At 45.5% G+C, this 15,876-nt stretch overlaps 1 protein-coding gene across 4 annotated transcripts in view; it reads right to left on the bottom strand.

The window, feature by feature from the left end:
• LOC147723117 (cytochrome P450 2J2-like) overlaps positions 1–15,876 on the bottom strand; it is a 500,182-nt gene that overhangs the window by 180,296 nt on the left and 304,010 nt on the right. The window lies entirely within an intron of this gene.

The following is a 15,876-nucleotide window of genomic DNA, read 5'->3' on the forward strand; positions in this document are numbered from 1 at the left end:
CGTTTTGCGGCCAAATAGGCTACATGAAAGTTGAATTGTTTTATTATTGTTGACTTCCTTGGCCTCTTAAAAGATTTTTTCGTTATAACTCTCAATGTCAGTGTCTAATACAATAACGTCAATAATGTGCCCGCCACGGCTACTTCCAACCAACGTATTATGGGCAAGAACAATTGCATTTTTTCCAAATACTGAAATGCTCTTAAAAATGATTTTTGTTTTGATAGCAAAACCTTTATGTATAATGGCAGAATATACAAATAGATACAGTGTATAAATAAGGGCAACCTTTTCACACTAACTGGGCCAGTTCATTTATGGGCTGATAGGTGGGGCAAGGGCAAGTGTACAAGGCATGTATGCCAACCATGGTATAACATGGTTGCATTACAATGACACTCTCTATATTATTTATAAGAGATCCAAACATCTGGCAGTTGAAGTCCACACTCAACAAAACTAATGAGTTGTAATGGCCATCTCTAGTACCTATGTTTTCTTTCTCTTATCCTATTTCCCTTTCGCTGAGTCTACTGCTAACATACTACAACTGTTCTGGCCCAGCAAGGACCAGAAGACTCACCACAGCAAGGGGAGTCAGGGCAGGCCAGGGGAGTCTAAATAAAGTAAAGTTGACCCTCAAATGGCCCCCAGAATGGGTTTGAGCTGGACTATGCACAGGGACACCAAACGTGCCCCTCGTGCAGACTTTCTGGCATGGAGACTGTGTACCCACCGAGCCCCAAACACTAAATCCTGTCTGGGAGGTGGTCACAGCTCCCTGTGACAGGATACCTATTGTCGACCTTCCTCTGTGCGAGCTTGGCTCAGCAGCAGGAGGGCAGACTCGTGTCTGTGGCTGGCACCGTTCATTCGGTGCAGTAAAGCTCGAGAAAGTTGGTACCGGTAGACTTAGGTACCCGCCAGAACCTCGGTTCTGAGGGGAGGAATAATACCTCCCACACCAGTTACTGTCAGTCAGTCAGTCAAAATACTTTATTCAGTTTATGTTAAAACCATAAAAGCATGCTAAACATTTCATACCCAAAAGTTATGAAACCATAAATTAGATTAAAAGTATGTTCACAAAATACAAAATGTTAAATACACAATGCACATAATCAATTCATTTGGGGTAGATTACACAGGGCCACATTATGGGACTAAAGCATACAAACATTCAGTTAATTCCGATTGGTGCATTAGAACAGGTTATGTGTAACTTGTGTTTCCTCTTAATTCTAACAGCCTTCGTAAGGAAACTGGCAACATTAAAAATGTCCCACACATTTGATAATAGCTGCAAATAAAGAAGAGCTGGCTTAACTAGTAAAAAACCTTTGATAGCTAGAATTGGGAGGATAAAACGCTTCCGGACTTCAATAAGGTGCTCACAAAACAATATAAAATGCATTGTGTCCTGTACAGAGAAATCATCACATGAACATACCCCCAAGTTTTCCAGCCTCTTCCAACCATGTGACTCTACAAGGATGAAATGAAATTGGTTCAGTCTGAATCTAGTCAGTAAAAATCGATGATTGGGGTTTGTGACGATAACCAGATATGGTTCAATAGTCAACGTAGTCTTCCGCAATTGGTGAGCCCTTACCGTCGGCTTTGCCAGCTCCCTTTCTTCTCCAGCCATGGCAGCCATTAATAAGTATTAGTCTTTGACCCACTTGACATCCCCCTTCATTAATTTATCAGGTGAATTATATATCTCAGGACTGCCCAATTTCACGGACAAGTTACAAACATATCTGAGCCAGGGGATACGATGTCCATAATCAAGAGCTAGACAATCTTTTAAGATTTCCTGATTTAGCTCTAGTTCCGGGTTCAACCAGGTCAGGATCCATTTTTAAAGAGGTGCCATGGCTATTGAATCCTCCACAAAGCCATCTCCACACTCCTGATGAATAATATAGATGTATGATTTTACAACGACTGTCTTAACAACGAATTCCTTAACCACGAAGGCGAAACAACGAGCAATCCCAAACCACTACTTATTTAACAACGAGTTCCTTAACCACGAAAAATCTATCAATTGCTCATTACCATTTTTCGTCACTGTGTTCTTTGAAATACACATCATTTGACATTTTAAAAAAACGTAATATTACATTAATTTTTGTAGTGAATAATCCTTTAATTAACGTATTTTCCAATTAAAACTTTTGGCCACAAGATGGTAGTGTTGCATCACAATAATCTGTTCATGCCAGTTCCACGCAGGTTGCGTAGAAATCAACACGTTAAAGTTACATAAAGATAGTTTTGAATAAGGCTGGATGTTCTTTGGATCTTTAAACAGACCGCTTTTTCTTTTGGCTGCACTTAAGAAATGTATTATTCAAGAAATGATCTTTATACCACGAGTGATGTAAGCGTAATTTCTATTCAGACTACCTTGATAATTTTCTCTTCAAAACCAACATAAACGCAACATTTTAAACAATTATCACGCTTTGCTTCGCTATTGAATGACTGCTGAAGTTCTATAGAGTTAATGGCAACCTTTGTTCTTTTTGATTTTCTGGGGTTGTTTATTGTCAGTGACTCATTGCAGACCTTTTAATTGTCTTCATATCCACAGTCTCCGCTTTCCTTGTCCCGAGTGAGTAATAGGGGGCCATGAGCGTGTCTAGTCGGGGCGAGGGGGGGGGGGGGGGGGGGGGCGTAGAAGAGACACTCGTGATTTTTGTTGCCCACAACATTTTACAATCCTGGCAGGATGACATGAGTGTGTATGGTCGGGGGGAAGGCGGGGGGCGGAGGAGAGAGACTCGTGGTTTATGTAAGTCGATGTTTTAGAAGTTGTGGTTTAGGTAGTCGTGGTTTAGAATTTGTCGTTGTTTAGACTTCGTTGTTTAGGCAACTCGTTATAAAAAAATCGTTGTTTAGGATGTTTCCCGAGCAATATAGCTAGCAGTTGATTTTGGGACAGATAAAATATTTCTAAAAAACGTATCCTTCACTACCTGGATAGCCTTCACATTTGTGGCCTCTGGGGGAAGATTAAACCGAGTAGCTCTATTTTGTCAATGGTGTGCTCCCTGGTCCACCCTTAGATTCGGATCCTCATTTGAATCAAGCCTGGGCCTCCCATTGGCGTGTGGGACACACATACTGCCTCTCACTACTGGGGGAGCTAGAATGACAGTATTGCAGCCTCTACCATGCGCCCCGGACGGGTCAATTGGTGCAATTACTAGATCCCCTGTCTTGTCAGTGGACCCAATTAGCCTCTCACCCACCGAAATACTTTGAGACGAGAGTAGGTGCTTTTCAATTTTACTCAATCTACTATCTATTTCCTCGAGTTTAATGGAGATAGGCTTCAGTAGAGTCAGTCATTTTTCTTCGAGTTTTGCTACTATTCGATCTTCCAGGTCTACCAGGTCACATTGCGCCTGCCCAAGGGAACCCTGAGGTTTAACACTTCTCGGGCTAAGTTCACTTAGGGAAAAAACCTCGTGGACACAACCTTTCCGCCCACGAGGGCCTCTGGTTTTTGACACCTTGCTAGGCTGATGTGAAGTAACTGGGATGCCACCTGCCTTCCTTTTTTTCGCTACGGCACTAACGGTGACAGTATCCCCCCCTTTTTCTCCATGAACTAATCGTTGCTGGTGAGTTCGAATTTTGGAGGGAGAGGGTTGACTAGGGACAGATGTCTCTACCAAATAGAAGGAGTCATCAAACGCTACAACCGGTGATGTGATTACCGGTTGATGTATCTGGACCACATGCACATTCGTTCTTTCTCTAGTTCCCGCTGTATCTGTTAACAACAAAAGACCAATTTGAGGAACTCCAACAGGGGCCCGATTAAGATCTAGAGACAATCTCTTTTGGGTCAACTCTATTTCATGAATTAGTACCGATTCGGCCCTAATAAGAAAGGCATCAAGAGTGCCCACCACCCCAGGTTACCCACCCCCTTAGAATGTCCCTTGTTCATTATTGACAATTATTCTAATCGCAAATGTTCTAGGACAACACAACTATTTAGAGTTCAAAATGCAAATACACTGACCCAAGTCCTTTCGCCTTGTGATGATCGTGGTGAAAGGGGGGTGGCCCAGCCCAGCCTCTTCCAACCGCTGACGGGCGCGGTCAGGCCCACCTTTGGCCCGGGCATCCCCGTGCGCGTCCCGTGCTGTGGGAGCACGAGTGGCCTTTTGTGCACCTCCTGGCGCACTAGAATGACGTCACAGCTTGCGAGGGACGCTGGGAGGTGTAGTTTGCCTCCTCCTCCGGCGTTCACTCGCGCTGGAAATGGCCCGATGACTCTTGGCGGTGGCGGCGGCTTGCAGAATGATCCCCCGAGGTAGGCTTCCTGTTGTATGACTCTTAGCAGTGTCGACAGGAATGAACAAGAGTGAGCTCCCCAGTTACTGGTGTGAGAGCTATGATTCCAAGGTGTTTGACACCAAACACGACATACTTCGTTGCAGTAGTTTTCGAGATAGCATTTACCATGAGGTTCTAATGCACCTCTACCTATATGTCTGGCAGTATCACGTACAGACCAGGAGAATGGTCTCTGAAAACTGTAGAGGGGCTCTGCTCATGCAGGAGCATCCTCTCACGTAAAACCCAGCACCCTGCCTTCAGGATTGTTAAGGCCTGCTATAGGGGTGAATTTTAAGGTTTTAAGTGTAGTGATATATATAGATATACTGAACCTATATCTTTTCTAAGTGGTTCAAGCACCATCTTACACAGGCTGCAGTAGCAGACCTGAGGTTCCATTTCGCATGGCCTCTCATGGGTGGCATAATACATGCTTCAGCCCATGGGAGGCCTCTGGGATACCTATGCCCTGGGTACTTGTGTACCATATAATAGGGACTGATAAGGGTACCCCAGTATCCATTCTGGAGTTGTACCAAAGTACATATATGTCAATTTATAGGAGAAAGCATATCCTAAATAGCAGGATCCCAGCCTGACTAGTCAAAACAGTGGGAGCAAAAACAAAAAGTGGGGGTAACCATAAGAAGCAGATCCTACTTTCCTACAGGTGATGTTAATGTGTATAATCTTGCATTGATGCATCTAGATAATAACTGTGCACCTAAAGTTGGATGCGGATAACTAGATTGAAATTTTTCCCAAGGAAGCAGGTTAAGTCAGAAACTGTGTCCAACTATTTCTCCGAACTTAAAAAGCAGGCGTTGGGCTGCAGGTTTAGAGTATCACCTGATGAGCTAAACAGAGATCAGGTGGTAATGCATGCCTGTAATCACGCTATACAGGAGAGTCATTGGGTCAATGGAGATGCACCATTGGAGGACATTTTAGCTATTTTACGCAAAGCTGAAATTTTGAGTAGGTTTGGTGTTGCACACAGACAGGAATTGCAGGTGACTGAAGCATTGGGGAAGATTAATAGCACTTCAGATAAGAAAGTACCACCCAAAGTTAGTAGGAGCAAAGCAAGAGGAAAGGAGAAAGCGAGATGCTATGGATGTGGCAGTAAAGATCATTTGGCATCCATTAGAAATTGCCCAGTGGTTAAACAAAAATGTGGGAATTGTGGTAAGAGTGGTGATGGATTGTTGTGCTTGCTCCAGAGCTTATAAATCTTTGCAGGCCTTACGCCCAGTTATGGTTGATGGTTTCCGTCTTACAGAACCTTAGGATACGGTCGATGTTGACATTATGGGACCTTTTGGGGGATTCACACAAGTTTGTGATTCTTTTGCTTTATTTATCTACCAGGTGGCCTGTTATATGTTATATATGTTATATGTTATATGGGAATTTGTAGCGCGCACAACTACTCTTGAGTATCCTGGCGCGATGCGGTATCAAACAGATGTCAAGAAAAATGGATTAGTAGGCCTGCTTACAAAGGTGAGTTTTGAGGAGCTTCTTAAAACATCTTACGTCCTGAGTGTGGCGCAGCGCTATAGGGAGGGCATTCCAGAGAATGGCTACTTTAACTGAAAGAGACTGGCCACCCATCCTAGCCCGACGGAAATGAGGGGTTGCCATCAGTCGATGGCAGCCGACCTTAGGGATTGACGAGGAGTGTAGAAGGCCACTCTTTTCCTAATATAGGAGGGACCAGAGTCGTGTAAGGCTCTGTGTGCTAAGACAAGAGCCTTAAACTGTACCCTCTGGATCACCGGCAATCAATGGAGAGTGCACATTTGTGATCTGATACTGGTTCTCTTAGAAATGCCAAGAAGAAGTCTGGCCGCAGCATTCTGGATAAGTTGTAATTTATTTACCAGATATGCCGGTATGCCAAGAAAGAGCGCATTGGCATAATCCAGGCGGGATAGAATGAGTGCCTGAGCGACCATCTCTTTGGCCGGCTGAGGAAGCAAGGGAAAGAATCTGCCTAAGGACTTGAGAGTCCCGAATCAGACGCCTATGAGTCTCTTGATGAGCTCCGCGAACCTAAGGTCTGCTCCAAACCAAATACCTAGATTCTTGGAAGGGCCACCCTCGGATAGAGGTCAGGGGAAATCAGAGGGCCACAAAGCTTCTGTAAAACGACGGGGAAATTGCCCATATAGTATGATTTCTGATTTCCCCTCATTACATTTTAATTTGGCCTGAGCGAGCCATGTAAACACGGCGGCTAGGCATCTTTGCGCCGTATCAGTGCATACATCCGAGTCCTCCCAGGTAAACAAAAGCTGGGTGTCGTCGGCGTAGGCCATGATCTTGGCACCCAGTTCTTTGGCCAGGAAGATCAGTGGGGTCATATAGATTTTGAAAAGTAGCGGGCTCAGAGTCGAGCCCTGAGGGACTCCCGACTGAACCTCCCTGGCCGAAGATGAGAAAGGAGGCATCCAGACTTGCTGGGAGCGGGTGTTCAGAAAAGATTCCAGCCTGAACCACACTGAACCAGAGAGGCTGATGGATGATAGGAAGAAGCTTGTGAGGTACCGTGTCGAAGGCGGCAGAGAGGTCCAATAAAAACAGAGCAGCTCTGCCGCCCCTATCCAGACATTCCCTAATAGCCTCAGTCACCTCCACCAATGCTGTCTCTGTGCTGTAGGATGATCTAAAGCCCGACTGTGCTGGGTGAAGAGCCACTGAGGTTTCTACGAATGCATTCAGTTGACGAAAAGCCACCTTCTCGCAAACTTTGGCCAGTGCTGGTAACAGAGAAATAGGTCGATAATTTGCCAGTATGAGTGGATCCGCTGTCGGTTTCTTTAACAGCGGAAGGAGCTTAGCCTGTTTCCATTGTCTAGGCATCGTTGCTGACTGCAGCGACCTGTTAACAATGGCCGTGACTTCCATGCCTTCATATCTGCCACTCCGGCCAGGACTCTGGCTGGGCAGGGATCTGAGGGAGATCCTGATTTTAACGATTTGAGGATGGTGAGAATATCTGGCAACTCCACCAGGTCGAACTGAGAAAAACACCTGCTGGGGGGAGCAGATAGTAGGTACTGGGAAGGAGTATGAGGGGGTAGTAGACAAGGCTAAACTTTCTTCAATTAGTTTGATTTTGTTAATAAAAAATGCTGAAAGCTCCTCGCACCGCCCTGAGGAGACGGGAATGGACTTAAGCTCTGCTCGAGGTGACATAAAGCTTTGTACGATGGAAAAGATCTCTTTGCTGTTGTTGTTAGCCTTCATAATTCTAGATGCAAAGTACTCGCTTTTGGCTTTCCTAACGGCAGTGTAGTATGTTCTCTGAGATGAACGTAATATAGATTTAGTTAAGGGGCAGTAAGCAACCCTCCAGAGGTGTTCCAACCTCTTACAACTCAGCTTCAATTCCTTTAGCACAGCAGAGTACGAAGGCTGAGAGTGCGACTCACGCTGGAACGCTCTAGGCAGAGGTTTGCATGTGGATTCGACCCCTCGTCTGACCCAGGTGTTGAATTGGTCAACTGCCCCTCCCAGATCAACAGCAAGAGCTACCTGCGAGTGAGTCAGGGCCTCAACCAGCCCCGGAATATTAATCTTACGGGCTGAAGGCCCGGGGGGGGGGGGGAGTGGTGGGCGGCGGGAAGACTTGCCCATAGCCCATGAGAAGACAATCAAGGCATGGTCGGACCAAGTCACCGGCAGAGGTTCTTTAACATCTACTTCAAAGTTGGAACACACCAGATCTATTTGGTGACCCTTAGAATGAGTGGGTTTGGAGACCCACTGGGTCAGCTGAGTTAAGCCCAGGAGGTCCAGAAGGGCCGATGTGTCCGGGGCCTCCGGGGAATCTAAATGAATATTGAAGTCTCCTAGAAGAAGAAACTTGGGAAAACGAAGAACTCGCTCCGCCATGGACTTGCCCAGGGACTTTAGAAATGCTCCAAGCTGCCCAGGGGGCAGTAAATCAGAGTGCCCCTAGCGTAAAATGGGGCGTTAAGGTGAAGGAGAAATCAAGAGCCTCCTCCTCCAAATCGTCCGTGGATTTTGCACATACAAATGCCCAAGATTACTTAAACACCACAGCAGTGCCACCCCCTCTCCCCGTATTACGGTCAGCCCGGGCCAAGCGTTATCCTCTAGGGACAGCTAGCTCTACAACCGGTTTGCAGGACTCCCTGAGCCACGTTTCCGTAATAAACAGAATATCCAAATTATTGTCAACTATAAGCTCGTAAATTTTTGCTGCATGTTTCACCATAGACCGTGCGTTAATCAGGGCTGCCAGCACGGTCGGCACTTGCTCATCAGTTATGTGCATTCTAGGCTGGTAAGTGCTAAAATGAAAATTGTAGCCAGGACATCCCCAATCGATGTCAGATATCAAGTCGCAGCGTTTCTGACCTGCAAGGGTGCCGGGATTCCAAGATAGTAGCGCTGCCCGACTGTAGGAGCGCCGGCTCACATCGCCCTGGTCAAAACCGGCAGCATGGCTGGCTCTAAGCCCGGTCCCGGCGCGGACGGGCGCTGACGGGCTTGCCTTAGGCGCCCCTTCGGCGTGCCCGCTGCGCGCGTCTGCTGCGCGTCCGGGCCAGCGTGCCTCTAAATAGTCGCACCTGGCAACTGGAACGCTGAGCTGGGCGGAAGAAGGCGCCCGAAAGTGAGGAGAAATGAGGTCTTCCCTCCGCAACAATCGGCAAAGCCGTGGCGGACCGGGGAAGCCTCAAACAAAGTAAATGTGCAAAAAGATTAGTAGCAATTAATAAAGACTGATTTCATCCCGTTTAAAAAGCAAAATCGTTTTTAAAACCCCTCAGAGCAGCAAATATACTTTATGCAAAATAGCGAAGGCAAATTCACCATAAAATTAATAAAAGCAACTGTGGGCAGAATTCTATTTACTCGCCAGCAGTGTTGAACCGCCAAGCGCCCAGACCAGCACGCCTCTAAATAGTCGCGCCTGGCCACTGGAACGCTGACCTGGGTGGAAGAAGGCTACTCTGTCTGTCGATTTGACAGACTACAAAAAAAAGGTGGAAGCCTTGCACTCATTCACCGAGAACACTACTTAATTAGGACAGAATCAATCCCCACTCATATTTGCGAAGCTTGCAGCTTCTCAATCACAATCCCCCGTCTCCCCCCTTTTAAAAGTATTCTTCTATACTGCCCCCCTGGATCACGCTCTGATTTCCTTGCTTCCATGGGATGCCTACTTGAACTAGTTGCAGGTGAAAACAACTTCTCCATCTTGGGGGATTTTAACTTTAATCCGGAGGTACACAACGATACAGACACCGCAGCCCTACTAGCCGAATTCGATGCGGTAGGCCTCACACAAATCGTCGCCACCCCACACAATCCGCTGGACACGTGTTAGATGGACTTTTCTTTAATCACCAGCTCCTAGCCCTTGGAAATGTCCTCCCACTACCATGGACTGGTCACTATGCAGTCCTTTTTGATATCCAATTTAAAACCATTTCCCACCCTCACCTCAATCCCTCACTTCCCAGTCAATTCAAAGCATGGAATAACACTGACCCCCTCGAATTTCAATCCTCTTGTCTCGCTTCTCTGCCCGATCTTCCCCCTGATGACCCCGAATTAGCTGCTAAATATTGCACACTCTGGGTTAACAACGCGGTCAACCTGGCGGTACGGACCAAGCACAGGTCCAATACCAAAATCACGGTCTCTGCACCTTGGTTTAACGAGACCCTTAGGCGAGAAAAACAAAAATGCAGACATCAAGAATGCGGCTGGCATTTAAACTAAGACCCCAAACAAAAATACCTCTACAAACAACCCCTAGCTAATTACAAACACCTTCTGATCACAGCTAAAAGCAATTTCTACTGTAATCAAATTGGATCTGCACAAAATTCTGCCAAGCAACTGTTCCATGTCGTCTCCAAGCTATCAGGCCAAGGGTTGACCCCTCCTATCCCTGCTCCCAGACACTCTGCAACTCATTAGCCTCACACTTTCAGGAGAATGTCAGCACCATCTACAATAACTTGACTCTAAATAACTCTTTCAACATACCCACAGTGGAAACCAGTCACATCAGTGCACCTATAGGCCCCCACTTCCTGTGACTCTTCCCCACCATCATTTTTCACCCCCCTCCTTTGAGCAATTTCACCAAATCTCCCTGATCACATCACTTATCTCCTCTCTACTATGAGATCAGGATCTCCAGAGGATCCATGTCCACAGGCCACCCTTAATCTCAACCCTGTTATCATAGGATCTAATTTAGCTAACATCTTCAATTCCATGTTCAAAACTGGTATATATCCCTCCACCTGGAAAAAGACGTTTATTAAGTCCCTCCTCAAAAAGATCAACCTTGACCCTTCGGACAGGCCCATCGCATGTATACCCCTACCAGCAAAAATTGCAGAGAAAGTCATGAATTCTCAATTGACACATTTTATTGAGGAAAACCACTTACTTGATGACACCCAGTTTGGCTTCAGAAAGGGACACGGTACGGAAACCGCCCTTACCAAAGCTTCTGATGAAAAAAAAAAGATTTTCTGAGCCGCAGTTCTCGTCCTGTTGGATCTCTCTGCAGCTTTTGACACAGTCGACCATGCCACTTTGATCGACCCTGTCACTGCCTTAGGCATTACACACACAGCCAGTGCCATGCAGCGTCAGTTCTTGCTAATCGTTCACAATCAGTCACACTTGGCAATTTCACCTCCCCCATACACTTTTCCTGGTGGTGTGCCTCAGGGATCCTCGCTAAGCACAACCTTATTTAATATCAGCCTGTTGGACCTAGCGAGGGTCATTAAAACTTACAACCTGCGTCTCACATCCTACGCCGACGACACCCAATTAGTGTTGGCAATACACAACGATGGAGCCAAGGTGGCAGCCAACTTCCAACAGGGAATGCTGGCCATAAGCACCTGCATGACAAACAACTCCCTCAGACTAAAATCCAGCAAGACGGAGGTGATGATCTTCGGCAAGCTCACTCCCTCATGGTCCTCCCTCTGGTGGCTATCAGACTTTTGTACACCCCCCTCAATCACAAAAGTTAGAAATCTCAGAGGCATTTTCGACACTAAGCTGTCGTTAATGCACCATGCTGATTTAGTAGTCACCTCAGCTTTCTATGTCATTAAAATCATAAAGAAACTTCTTCCATACCACTCACACACTGCTGCCAAAACACTAATTAACACACTTGTCATGTCCTAAGTAGACTACTGCAACAGCCTATTCATTAATGCACAAGAAAGAGTTCTTAACAGATTCCAACTGTTACAAAACGTAGCCGCCAGGCTCCTGACAGTCACTCTAAAATGTAAACCTATCTCCAAAGTGGTCCGCCGACTCCACTGGATGCCTGTCAGAAACAGAGCCAAGTTTAAGGCTCTTTGCATCGCATACAAGGCCATTCGTTCCATCGGACCTGACTTTTTCAAACATTCCCTCCGTCAGTACAACCCCCCCTAGACAACTGCGTTCCTCTACCGCAAACCTGCTAATTGTCCCCTGTACAAAAACAACCTCATTGGGGTGACAGATCCTTCATGTGTGCCACCACTAAACTCTGGAACAAACTTCCCCCAACATCAAGACAAACCCTACCCTGCTCACCGTCAGGAGACAGATGAAGACATGGCTTCTCAACCCATAAAAGTGCTACGTTTACCTTCTTGGGTCTAGTCCTCAGAGCTGAGACACCTACGGGTAGTTGCGTGCTTTATAAATCGCATAAACATAAACATAAACAAACCACGTAGCTCAAAAATAACGATACTGAGCACCATTTAGAGCAGATTTACACTATCCAAGCACATTGCCACCAGAGAATTGGGAGAACCCATCAGCAACACGCTAGCACCATACAAAGCAGTGAGTGCTATGCAAACACATCTGTGTGCGCAAAGATTGCTGTGATGCTAGGATCACCAATGAGAACAGGTACTCAATATACTAGGGCACTATCAGTAACCTCACAAAGCTAAAGACACTAGCACCACTGAGAGAACAAATATCTATGCTGACAGGAGCACCATTGAGAATAAGTGTGCACTAAGCCAGCACAGTCAAGAACAGCTGTTTTCAGCAACAGTTACGTTTTCCCTTACATCACTGGGAGTTCATAGCTGGGGAAACAATGTTTGGAGTCTTGCTATGAGGGCTCCCTGCCGAGCACGCCTGACCTATCAACTCCACGCATCACCACTGATAAAGCCCCTTCATAGAGACCAGGGACCTTGTTTACAGTTTGGCAGGCTGGTTACACAGTAACAAACATTATGGATATCTGACACCTTATTACAAGTGCATATTTGGGGCCACTGGAATTATGTGATTTTGCGGCCGCTGCCTTTCCGCAAAATTACAGATCTGCCCCAGTTGCCACAAAACGCATATTTTGACCCCAAAAAATCCAGCTCACATGGATCAAAAATAAGTAAACTGAAGCAAAACCTGTTGAAGCGCAGTGGAGAGGAAGACGCAATGTTTTCACCCTTCTGCTTACTATTGCTATATTATATTTGGGTGTCAGACTAGTACTGATGAGGTGAAACCGTTACCCAGATAGTATGTACAAAATTAAAAAGATAACGAGGTAAATCCATTGGAAAATAAGTCACATTACGCCTCATAATTTACCTTTTCTTGTCGGCATATTATTGTAAACCCTGCCACATAATTTAATCCTCTATTTACGCGATAATTCAAGTGGCCTCGATAATATTTTACGCACTTGTTAGGATAATCTGTCAAGATTTTTCGGAGTATCAATCCGCCCACCTCTAAGTAAGCCCCAGGTGTGCAGGGTGCGAGTTCTTGGTGCATGCACGCACAAGATGCGCAGGCTAGACTGTGGTTCCCAGAGAACTGCCTGGATTAAATATGAAGCCAGAATCCTTTCTATTTAACGAATTTCGTCATACCGGAGTTTAACCCTAATCTCCGCATTACAAACATATTAAAGGCTGGCCTGTTCATTTCTTCCCATTCAACTTTGCGAGCACCCTTGGCATGACGCCTGCCTATCGGCCAATCTGTGCACCTATACGGCTACGGGGTGGAGTTGGTTGGCACCATTTATGTACCACCAGGCCATGGGATTTGGTACACGAGGCCTGGGTTTAACACTGAAATTGTTTCAAGCACTTCCTAAAGCCATCTGAAAACGCTAATCTGCAAGACGACCGGGGGCTGGTGGAGTAAGAAAAAGTATTTTACATTTTACAGAAAACGCTTCCAAATTTGGACGCCGTTTCTTTCCTATTTCTAAAAATAGTAAGTATGCAGTGAAAAGCAGAGGCCCGGAGGAGACTGCTGTTGCTATGGGGTTCTCTTTTTGATGCACAACCTTCCCACCCCAACATCAGATACCTCGGTCTAACCCAGGAACATGAAACTGCCGCAAAAAAACACATCTTTCCCTCATCTGAGGGACCCTGGCCATGTGGACAAGAGACTGCCCCAAATGAACTACTCATGTACGAAAAAACAAACATTTACCCACTGGGGGGTGGGGCGACTATGAGTTTTGTTAAGCAGAAGCACTGCATTTTTTTTTACCAACCATATAGTGCTACGAAGAATACATTTATTGTAATTTATGCCGTGACTACAGCTCCCAGAATGCATTAGTGTACTAAATGAAAGCGGAGTCGAACAGTGTTAAGATGACTGTTGTGCAATAGCCGCGCGGGCGTGAAAGTGAAACGGCCGCGTGGCGCGAAAGTGAAAGGAAAACAGTGGTGTGCGTGCACCACAGAGGAGCTGAGGCAAGGGAGCAGGGCAGAGGCAGCGAGGCTAATGCGTGCTGTTGTGCGTGCTAGCCATGACGGATATGGGTGGAGCAAAGGCGGGACATGGGCCCGCCTTTTCCCAATCGCGTGCCTTTTTAAAAAAAAACACGTGAAAGTCAATGGCTGCAGGCGAAAGCCTGATCGCACGCACAAGCATGTGGTCATCTTTCAAAACCCCCTTACAAGAGGTCTCGCACTGCTCGAGCAGCACTGCGCACTGCAACGCTAGGCACGAGACCTAAAAACAGGTATTGTCGTAAAGGGTGACAGTTGTTTTTTTCAACCAGAAGCAGTTTTGCATAATGCTATGAGATTGAGGAATGGGAAAGTGTAGAATTTAATTAGAATTGCAGTTGAAAGAAGGATTGATGGAGATAAGGAGGATAAATATGATTGATTACAGGATGAAGTTGAAGGGAATGCTTCAGGTGATATGTCTGGTATGGAAGGACAAGTAATGGAGAGTAAGAATTCCCTGAAGGCTGCAAAAGACGAATCTGAGAAAATGACAAGCATGTTGGCGCAGACACTGAGGATGTGTTGGAGGGGGTTGAACCTTGTTCGGGGAGACAGAGGATATTGACTCCTGTCAAATTTCTGTGAGAAGGAGGAAAGTTTTGTGTTGGCTAAAAGATTATTTTGTCAATATTAAATAATTGTTTTTCATACATAAAACATGGTTTACATCCAGGTCAGAAACAATGTAAATCATTACATGCTATCAAGCTTTGCTCTGTTAATGCCTTAGCTTAGTACTGTTTTATGTTAGGTAGGATTATTTGTTATAGTACGTTTATATTCTGTTCTTTTTTTTAAATATTTCTCTTTATAATGGAAAGGGGTGGGGTTTGTTATGTTGCTTAGGGATGTGGAACACCGCCGTAGCCATGTGACACATGAGATGTTCATGTTCAAGCATGAAGGAATCTACAGGCAGTTGGTTGGTGGACACATGCAAGGAAGAACGTATTCACCAATAAAATGGATGAAATACATACACCAGTGTGCAAGTATTTATGTATGCAACACTTACCATAATCCATATAATCTGAGGTCGAGGACTGTTAAAGATCTGTCAATGAAAACAGGAGCCATGCAATACTTAAATGATATGTGCAGGAGATACCTTTACATATGATGAGCACGAGCATAATCACTTACACGGCTAGACGTTAGCCTAAAAATCTGACATCATCCTGGTCCTTCTGATCTGATCAACCTTCCCAGCTCCCTGAATTAAGCAGCGGATACCCATGTATGACAACTATGTCATATTGGTGGTCCTTTACATGTTATTAAGAATTAAAACATATATTCATCTTAAGATTGTTCGCATGACCGCACAGTGAGTTTTCCTAGGGCCGTCTTCAATATGGACTCACCAAGCAGCACTAAAGCTTCAAGGTATGGCTTTAGAACGCCATTTATAAATACTCTGGGTAATATTTACAGATGGGTACTAACAGTACAGCTGATGCACACTGGAAGCTTCCCCAAGCAATTGTTTCCCACATTCCCGAACAAGGAACAGCCGCTGCTAGGTAAAGCAAAAGTGAAACCTAACCCTCAAGCTATGTGCGGTAGGCATATCATGTAGCCTGAGTACTCAGACTGATAAAATATGAAAGTTCCCCAGAGTGCTAGTAGACATCAGGGACATTTGTTGTTTTGTATTCTCCAGGCTTTGGATATTTGTGTTTAGAAATTCTTTCTAAAAAAA

Source organism: Lissotriton vulgaris, chromosome 4_1 (genome assembly GCF_964263255.1).
Source record: "Lissotriton vulgaris chromosome 4_1, aLisVul1.2, whole genome shotgun sequence".
Lineage (NCBI taxonomy): Eukaryota > Metazoa > Chordata > Amphibia > Caudata > Salamandridae > Lissotriton > Lissotriton vulgaris.